At 39.8% G+C, this 10343-nt stretch overlaps 1 protein-coding gene across 1 annotated transcript in view; it reads left to right on the top strand.

The window, feature by feature from the left end:
• The first annotated feature begins 2963 nt into the window (after nucleotides 1–2963).
• The window catches only part of LOC139700149 (CUGBP Elav-like family member 1), a 1070669-nt gene continuing 1063289 nt past the window's right edge, over nucleotides 2964–10343 (top strand). Inside the window, exon 1 of the mRNA XM_071598714.1 lies at nucleotides 2964–2977. The gene's annotated coding sequence lies outside the window, so the exon portion shown is untranslated. The remainder of the gene's footprint in view (nucleotides 2978–10343) is intronic.

Below are 10343 nucleotides of genomic sequence, written 5' to 3'. Positions count from 1 at the left end.
AAAACAGTTTTGGAGCTAATTCCTTTCCACTGATCGAAGTAGAACGTTATGTTCTGTCAAACATGAAGCCTTTCCAACTCGGATGGCCAGCACCCATGATTTAAATAGTTTCAGCCTATAAAGGGAATTTTCCGCATCTATTCATTTCGAGTGGGAGAGATTTCACTTTGAGCGTGTGCTTCCTCTTTCCCTCTGCCATGGTCCCTTTTCATCTCCTCCTACACCGCCCTTTCTTCTCCTCCACCGTTTTCCCTTCTTTCTCATGTTTCCTCCGCCCCTTTTCCACTATCGGCACAACATTCCCCCCTTTCCCACACGACTACTACCTATGTCTTTCACACCCTCTCATTACCCACTCAACCGGTCGATAATTCCTGTGATAGAACGCAGCCGCCACCTTTGTTCTTTCAAGCAAAACATCCAACAACGTCACCGAAACGGTGTCTGGGCGCCCGTCCGCACCAAGGCGCACTCATCTCCCCAAAACCTTCGGCGAACGCCCCTGCTCCTTTCACTCCTTCACCTCTACTTCATTCGCCTCCCTTACTCGCACCTCCCCGGTTTAACAAGTCCCATGTCCCCCCCTTTCCTCTCTTCTCTCCCCCTCCTTACTCGCTCTAATAATAGGAGGCCAAGGAACACCTCGGCGATCGGTGGAATGGAGTCTGGACGCTCCGAAGTCCTCTGAGGTGGCGGCTGCAACCCCCTCGGCCAGTGGCCCCAATGCATGGCAGGATCAAAAATACTCGGCCACCGTTCCCTTTTAAAAGTCGAGAATGATCTGGTATCATTGACAAGTTTAATTGAATGTTCCATTGTGGAAGTGAGTCTTGGTGTACAGTGTGCGGCGGCAGTTATGTTAGGCATACTTAAAATCCTGTTTGATTCTTGTGACTCTGTTCGTTAGAACAAACTCAAATCATGGCTTTTCTCACTTTTTATTGTGTGAAAAATTTAGAGAATCATACCAGAGTGTGCTAATTAGTGAATTAATGGTTCCGTTAATTAAAACGTCCGAAAGAAATTGTGTCAAAACATGAATTCTTATGAATGTTAATTATTTTTAGGGGGTTTTATATCAATTTTCTGGTCCATTAATAGTGAGTATTTCATCAAAAATTTACATTGATAGTTATAATTCCTTCATGCGGCCAGTGGATTCAAGTCAACAGGCGAGAAAACCGATGGAGGTATTTTAACAAAATTAGGACTTATTTCACAAGAACTACATATATCCTAAAACATATGGGAATTAGTTTAATCAAGAACGGTGATTGTATTTATCCTGCCCGAGTTTTCTGAGTTTTTAAACTACATCTTCTGAAGTTAGGCATGTAAGAAAACAGACATAATCAAGATCTTCGGTTCCAATATTTTAATTTTACGAGCACGTCAATAAAAACGTATTAGATTCGATTTTTTGTTTTAGCCCTTTCATCTCACTGAAATCTTTATTAAGACACAAACAAGTGTCTAGAAATTTTATATGTTTTTGCCTCTTTAGGTAGCATTTATTTTTTCGACCTAATCATGGGGTATTTCCATGACTTCGGGTGAAATTTATGGGTTCCACCCAATTGCGTGTTCGTCCTATACAACGAACGGGGAAATAAATTATTACGGATAAAAACGCACTCTTATCATTTTGGCCTAGAGGAGACAGGGTAAAGCACTCGTACTACGGAGTATTCTTCATTTTTCTCGGGAAAGTTGCTCGAGGCTCAGGAGAGTAATTAATTTGATGCGAGAATTCTGTCATTTTCTCACAGCTATGGAGAAAGCTACACTTACGTACGTATGATTAAGTCTATTGATACATAATGATTAAATAAAACATGTAGTTCGCTCATATTTGAAACAGTTAACCGTATAGTTTGAAGAAAACCCAATAGTTCTTTTTGCATTGAGTATTCATAATTTGAATCGTAATTAATTTCAGGAGCACTAAAAGAGTGTTTACTATGTTTAGGAGCCATTCTAATTAGAGTTAGTGGCTTTGGTAATAGAAAAAAATAGATTCACCAATTCAGTCAAACCATAAAGAAGGTAAAGGATTATGTATGGGAAATTGTTCTATTGTAACACCTGTCCAAAACTGAACATTACCAGCCAAATATTCATTCAAAATTTACTGAATACAAATTCCCCCAAATAAGAGATTTTTAAATTAAATTTAAAATTAAATGAAAACAGAAGTTTGAGATATCTGAAGAAGTTTAGAAATTGAAACTGAAAAACCGAAACACAACATAAAAAATGCAAGACTAAAATTATCAAAAATAAATTAATGCTATAAACTTCGAAGTATGCTATAAATTTTCTACGCCAGTATTTAAGATAGGGTTTATTTATATACTGAAATTTTAATTCTGCAATATATGCGAGAGTTTTATTTAAATTTATTGATTCACCTACACTTGTATTTCTTTTTATTTAAATTTCTTTATTTCTATTATGTGACTCCCTCCAGCCGTTTCATCTCATCCGCCTCGTATTGGCAATTACAGTGTCCTTGAAAATGAAATGTTAATTCTTACCTTAGATTGTTTATATAATTACACAATCAGGAAAGTTTAGCTTCCACATTAAAATGGTCATCAACAATGCAACTGGATTTACTGTTTTTCTGTTTAATAAATTAACCTTTGCATTAGAATATGCCATTTGCGCTTGATCAGCTTCTCTGAAAGTGTATTGTAATCGTGATATAACTATACAAGTGAAATGGAAGTAATAATTAGATGAGCATCAACTTGAATAAATTATGTTATGTAATAAGATTAGATGGAAAATATCGTTGTGATATTTTCAGGCCAGTATATTTTTTTATATTCCAGTGATCGAGTTCGTGCCGTGGCTAGTGTTCTGACTTCCTAAGCCAGTGGCCCGAGTTTGAGTGGCAGATATTTTCACAGTTATTCCGATACTTATTTCGGGTTTAATGTCATTACAAGTGCAGCACTCCGTCTGCTTATAGGTACGTTACGTTATGTCCCCCTTTACGCTTTTCGGAATTAGTAGATTGATTGCGACGTCGGGTTTCTCTCCACTCTTTCCCCCCTCCCTGAAATCCCAAAATCTACACAGAATTTATTTTTTTCAGCCATCCTGAGCCACTTAATTTACTGCTCATGGATAACAAAGTTAATATGTAAAGTAACATTAATGTCGCCAAAGTAACCTTAAATTCACATCATTTAATTGATAAATATTTTGTAATACCCAGGAAAAAACTAATATTTAGAACTCGTTCACCGAGTGTCAAAATGAAATTTATTTTCATGAATAAGGAACGGTAACTCAATTAAGACTGCTGAGGAAACCCCCAAATGTTAAGGGTTTTTTTGTTGGGTGTAGTTGATAAATGCTTTTCGCTTTAAAGTCTTGGAGGAATTTCGAATCCAACCTGAATTCAATTACAAGGATCATTATTATTCCCTCCATACATCATGTTCTTGGCATGCAGCAGCTACATGACGGCGAGGAACAGATGAGAGCTCTCAAGTGCGGCATGGGAGGGAGAAAGGTGTGTGGGAGAAGTGTGCGAGAATGGAATTTTGAGACTTGAGATAAAGAGGAGTTTTGTCGGGGGTAAGTGTAGAGGTAACAGCATCCTTATTTCCCCCTAACCGTTCCACCCTCTGCCTGAGACACCCCTACTTCATCCTCTACTCACTCGCTCCATTCCGTTCTATCAGTCCGAGCTCAACCTAGCACCATCCCTCACCCGAAGAGCCAGCCAGGCCATACTTGTCTTGATACCCAGACCCCTTACTAGGTCCCTCTCGGAAATTATTACTCCCAATCATTTAGGCAATTTATTAGGTGGGGTTGCACAGGGAGGGAGGTGAATATGTGGTGGGGATTGAGAGGGAGGAGGAGAGTGGTAGGCACGGACCTCCTTTTAGTGCAGAGGTGGGAGGATTCAGAATCGTCTGGGGAGTACTTACGTATTGCCACTCTCAGTTCCGAGGTGAGTTCCTCCATTCCACCTTCTCACTCTCTCCTTTCGCCGCCTTTCCTCCAAACCAACCTCCATGCAACTCGCATTCGCGACCAGTTCCCCTCGACCCTTCCCTCGTCGAAGAAGAAAAGGAGGGGAGTCGAGGAGAGAGAGCGGTAAATAGCTTGAAGGGAGACCGTGAGAGAGAAGAGATAGAAATAAGGGTTGAGTGGTATTGGTCACGGCGATGTTATGTGGATGGAGAGTTTTCGGTTGGAAAGAAGACAGGTTTTTTCGGTGCTGGAGAGTGGGCTTGGAGCGGTGGGCGTTTTCCAGGGTGGTGGGCGGGTTTTGGGTTCGGCAGCTGGATATGAGGGGTGAGGAGATTGTGCGAAAGGCCTTTGGGGGCGGAATGGTTTGGCCGGAGGCGCAGTTATAAGGGTCAAGGAGAGCAAGCGAGAGGCGGTGTTTATGCGAGTAGGAGTGAAGGGATTTTTTTCATCTCTCGTTTGAGGGATGCTTAAAACTCGCTGAGTTCACCCAACACACGAGGGAATCGAGTGAATTATTAGGCCTCTGAAAGTCTTGATGAGCGAAGATTTTTAAGTGCCCATGACGTAAACATTGCCTTTTAAAGTGCTCCTCGCGCAGGAAAAACCTTTCGTTTTTCACCACCGATGTGAAAGAGGGTTTGATTCGGTATATGGAAAAAAATATCCTTCAGCGTACCTCGATATAGTGAGTATATTTTGACCCACACTACCTACCCGTCCTTCATTTTATTACTTGAATAGATCGCGTAATTAAAAACTAACTTTCTTGAATCAGCATAACTTAATCAAATGATTTCATTTTCTAGTTCACTATATACTTTTTCTGATTTCTGACAAAGATTTTAACCGACAAGCGATGGCAGAGAACCAGAGAATTTGCCCTATTTCAGCTACCGTTCGAGGAAACTTTAAATTTTATAAGGCTTAAAAAACAAAACTTACTTTTCATGTGTTCACAAAGATTCATCGTTATATTTCAAACCATCAATTTAATTTAAATATGTAATATTAAGAAGCACTTTGGTTCAATTTCACGAGGATTGAATAAGCTGAGTATATTCATTATAAGTCATTTGAGGAATTCACTTGCAGCAAGCTAATATCTGTCAGGCTTACAATTAGATAACGTTTTCCGTAAATATTTATGGCTAGGCAATTTATATTTGATGATCCTTTTATTAAGATCGCCCTTTTACTTCACGCTTTACGGAAAAAATACTCTCCGCCGAGTGCAGACAGTCAGCCCGAATCATATGAAATCTACAGTGAAATAACGTAAACAACTATTTCTTCGTGCCATCCTCCAAGCTCTTCGACGCCTGTCTTTTAATGAGAATAAGTGGTAACGTACACTTTCGATGTTTCCGTGTGGCCTCCTCGGTCGCCTCGGATGCTTAGTAGAAAGCCTCGGGAGCGGGTAGGATTGAGTGGGGCAAGATGTGAGGTTGTGGGTGCTTTGGCGACGGGGTTGGGAGAAAATAAACCTGGGGAGGAGGGAATGGGGAGTGATTGGGAGCGAATTGGAATGAATGGCGGCAGTCGGACGACGAGTCGGGCGTCTCATGCACTTTGTCGCACAATGGCTCGCGCCATGATGCTGTTTTTGCCCTCTCTCTCCCGGTCAAATGCAGTTTCCGCGCCTCTTTACTGCTCGTCCAGGCGGTGGAAGGACATTTTGGGGTTTAGAGATAGGAATTTCTGGGGATCCCCGTGTCCCCTCAAAAGGATAGGAGTGTGGGAGGCCAAATGGCTCCGGGTATCATTACGGCTCCGAACACCAATAGGGACCGATGCTTTTCAATTTTACGCGTTTCTATTTTTGCCCTTAGAAGCTTTTATTGCCGTTACGCCACAAAAGCTTTTTGAGAACTTTGGGATGGCCATCGTGATGCTTTTGGTGCGCCACGGTAAAGGGTGCTGTAAGGACATCGGTTGCAGACAACGAAGGAGTTTGGTGCAGTCTGATAGTAAATCATTCGCTCGGAGATGTTATTGCCATTTCTTCGTAATCCGGACCCGACATCTGAGGTGAACTTCAACTACTGGCTGAGCCTAGATCCTCGAGCATTTTCATATTTATACAAGCATATACTTGTGTAATAATTGGGTTGTAGTAATTGTTGGAGGTTGCGTAACCTGCATGAATGATGGTCGCAAAAGGAGTTCTAATTCTTTGGAGGGGAAAAACAATGGCTTTATTTTTGTCAATGATCGTATAAATCATTCTGAAATTGTTTATATTGCAATTTGTACTACAAATACACTTCTCGTGTCATAACTTTTGTTTATCAATATCTCGATATTAAATCGTCATAATTTATTTTTCAATATAAATGTTAAGAAACTTAAAATTTGGTTTAAAGAATATAATTTTCTAAATAAATTACATAAGTCCGGTGGAAGTCATTCCCACGAAATCATGTTCTGTCAGTGTCAGACACAACTTTGATGAATTAAAAAGTTCTTGTTTTAACAAACTGCTCTTATGTAGCTAAATCTGCGATAATATAAAAATCCATAAACATATAGGTACAGGTAAACCTTTTTATATAATTTATAACAGGTTAGTTACATAAATGTATCCTTTATTGAACATTAAATGCCTCCATATACGAGGTATCACCCGGCAAATTGAATGTGATGTAGGCAATGGCAAATACGCTTATTTACAAACTGACTAATGGGTACGCTAACGTTAGGAAACTTGCAACTCTGTTGATAAAAATATTCACTTATTACTCAATATTAACAATTTGTCCAGCGTTTTAACTATACACTATGCTGCATATCTTTATATAGAATTTAAACGACTGAACTGCTTTTAGATAATTTTTATTTATTCGCCCAAATCAGTCATCGGTCAATCAATAGGTCTTCATTTTTTGTTACCTTTTATTAAGCATCTGCTTCTAAACGACTGAAAATATTGGTTTCCAAATTGTCATCTTTTATCCTTGTTTTACGTTTTTGTTCAAGTTAACTCTATTGGAATTACCATAGGACAGAATAACACATTTCGCTGTCGTCGATTTTCAACAATGCCTTATCTTTATCCAGACGGAGTTGTGCTGGAATTTTATGGATCATTTCATCGTATTCATCCTCTGATTCTTTAGCAATGCTAAATACTCAAATATAGTCCTATAAGTATATTAAAAAATATTAATTTTATTTCAAGTACCTTGAATTATATCCATATTTAAGCTTGTATTTTAATCACCTATTTGTGGGTGATAGTCCAGAGGTAAAAAGTACTGACCGGAGGGCTCGGGTTCGATTCTCTGGCCCTCCGGGTACCTCTCTGAGCACCTGTAGCTCCACCCAAGCTATGTGATTTTTCGGGTACCAGATCTTCCTGGGAAACCAAAACCGGTACAGAATTTTACACACCGTCGGGCTTAGTATTGGGCGAACTCTACCATCATCTATCAAGCCGACCTTCGGGATGATTATTGTGTTAATGGTTTCTTAATGCACCAATTATAATCTTAATCTTAATTATTCTATTACCTCGAATTCCTTCCCCTGTGACTATCCTTTTTACGATACCAGAGTTTTGGCTACTTTATTTGTCTTTTTGGTTTTTCCAATTTGTAATTTAATTATGAGCTATCTAGCTCTACCATTATCAAGAATCATTGATCTTTAAAACTCATACAAGGGCATTCCAACTTTTTTCATGCCGGGACTGACAAAATTGAGGTACGTGAAATAAGGAAAATACCTACAGCAACGTAAGACGTTCAATTAAATGTTTTACGATTTGCTTCGAAACTAGCCGAATGCTACATTTATGAAATTTTTCAAACATTTATCTTCGCAAAGTAATATTAATACAGATTTTTTCGATAAGCCATTACGCAGACGTGAAGAGAACTTCATGTTGATATTTTTCTGTCCGTTTAAAATAGGATTCAATGCATTTTTATTATTCTTTGATATTCAAGTGAATGCAATCTCTATATTTCGGGTTCATTCTTGAGATTTTTATGTAACGCTGTTAGTATTCGTCATAAGATAAAGTTATTCTATGTTTTATGATTACGTTTAATTGCATTAATGTATTTTTTTTGGCTTAAGTTTACATTTTCAATTGCAAAGGACCCCAATGTTAAAACACATAGAGCAAACAAATATTTGTTTTATAAGAATTTGTTTAAAAACATTTTTCTTTAATTTCTGTCAATAGTGCTAAAATATCAACTCCAGGATGCTACTTTTTACTTACGTAAAATTAGATAAAACTTTGGGAACAAGCGTTAATTGTGGCGGCAAAATCTGTTTTTCTCAGTCGATTGGAAACCCCGGCCAATAATTCATCGCCTAGTTAATGAACACATTGTTTAGGATGATAAAACATATTCTACTTCAGGACCTGGTACACCATGACATTAAAAATAGACTTAGGTAGCCGTTAACCGTATCGGTAATCATTTAAATATCAGTTCAACTTGAGGGTTAATTTATTTCCGTACTTGATCGATAGCTTAGTCATTTCTTCGGTCCCGAGTCTTATGAATATCAGTCGCATGATTCCGACCCAAAGTTCTCCCGCACTGCCTCGGCCCGCAAAAACCCCTCTTCCCCTTGATCCCCGCTCTCGTCCCAAACAAAGGCCACTAAGCTCCCTTAACCTACCACATGGGGATTGCTACTGTCTCCACGAACGAGGGTGAAAGGCTTTTGGGAGTGGGGAGCAACCCACACTACTACCACTCGCGAAACTTGCCGTCGCGTTAAATTGGACTATTAATTGTGCCTGTTTACCTCGAACACACACACACATACTGGTGCCAGTCGCCTCCTTCCCACCTGCCCTCTTCCCTCCACCCTGGGCTCCAACTCATTCTCTTCTCCACTGCCTCTCTGCTCCTCCCGTCTTATCTCTTCCCCTGTGCCAAGCCGATGGTGGCGTCGCGTCGCGTCCAAAGGGGCCGGAGTGGAACTTTGACCCGCCCATAAATTAGCGCTCGGTCGAGGGTAAGGAGGATGGTGTGGGGCGTCGCGGTCTGCAAGGGGTCCTCACTCCCCCTGCTTCACTCCCCACCGTCCCTCCCGCTGGCCGCGTGGTGGGATGGTGCCTGTGCAGTGGGACCCGTACCCTCACACTCCTCTTATCTGCCCGATGGGACTTCATTCCATACCCCGCCCCGCGCTGCTCCTCTTGCTGGAAACTTACTCCACTCCCAACCCCTACCCTTTCCATACCATATACCAAATCCCCTCTCTCCTCGAAATGAGGCCTTCGTTCCCATATTTTACCAGTAACCTACCCATCCTAACCCCCTCTACTACCTTCCACCCCCTTCCAATGAGATTCAGCTTCCCCGGCATTCCTTTATCATTTGTTCCCTTTCTACCCATTCCCCCCTCTTCTCTTTTCCTACGCATCTGCTATCGTGTCCCCTCTGTTCCTTCGTATTTGTTAAACAAATCCGATGGTGTTTTGTTATGTTTTCATTTTGTACACCACATTCCGCGGTCGTGTGGTGTTGCTTCCTGTCAACTCTTGCGTTTACGCCCATCTGCACCAACAGCTTCCCACGATGGGGTGAGGGCCCAGAGCCCAATATCATGAAGGATTCGTTGTCAGTCATTTGTCTGGTGAGCGAATCATCACTTGCCAAATAGAATTAAAATGTCCCAAAGATATCTCACTTAAATAGGTGTGCCATCCAGGGTTTTTTGTGGTAACAAATTTTAAAATGATTATTATTTGCTCTAGTTTGGCCTAAAACATTACACTTCCATCTAAGACACTCATTTACTTTGATGTTTTTTATACAATGGATGATGATATATGCATGACTTAAATAATTACGTTCAAGTATTATTAAGTAGAAAGCGATGATAATATTTCATCATTCGCTGATGCGAAAAGGTATAGGGATTACGTTTTCCAAAGAATTTTGCTCATTAAAAATATTAACAAAATGAATTTTCATGTTACTCAAAAGTATCCTAAAATACTCCTTCTCAGACTTGTCTGGAAAACAAATTTACTGTCAAAGTATAAACAGAAACGCAAGTATTTCAATCGAAACTGAAGTTTAATCTAAGTTTTGAGGTATATTTTGCCTGCTTAAAATAATTCAGTTAATGCGCTTGTTAAATTGATTTCAGAACGCATGTCATCCAACAGACTACACATTAACTAATTGATGTGACACTTGATGATATTAAGCACAATAAATAGTGTTTGGCATACAATATTTTCTTAGTTCTGTAGAAGGCCCTAAAATATCATACTGCTTTTATATGACAAGTTAAACAGCAAAACGCTCAACCAATTTCGAATTTTCATTCTCATGTAGATATTAATTTTTTTTAATTACCTTGGTGGCAGT

This window comes from Hetaerina americana, unplaced genomic scaffold (genome assembly GCF_022747635.1).
Source record: "Hetaerina americana unplaced genomic scaffold, ioHetAmer1.1.p SCAF_10, whole genome shotgun sequence".
Taxonomy (NCBI): domain Eukaryota; kingdom Metazoa; phylum Arthropoda; class Insecta; order Odonata; family Calopterygidae; genus Hetaerina; species Hetaerina americana.
The sequence above is the reverse complement of the archived record's forward strand: the minus strand, read 5'-3'. Positions and strand labels throughout refer to the sequence as shown.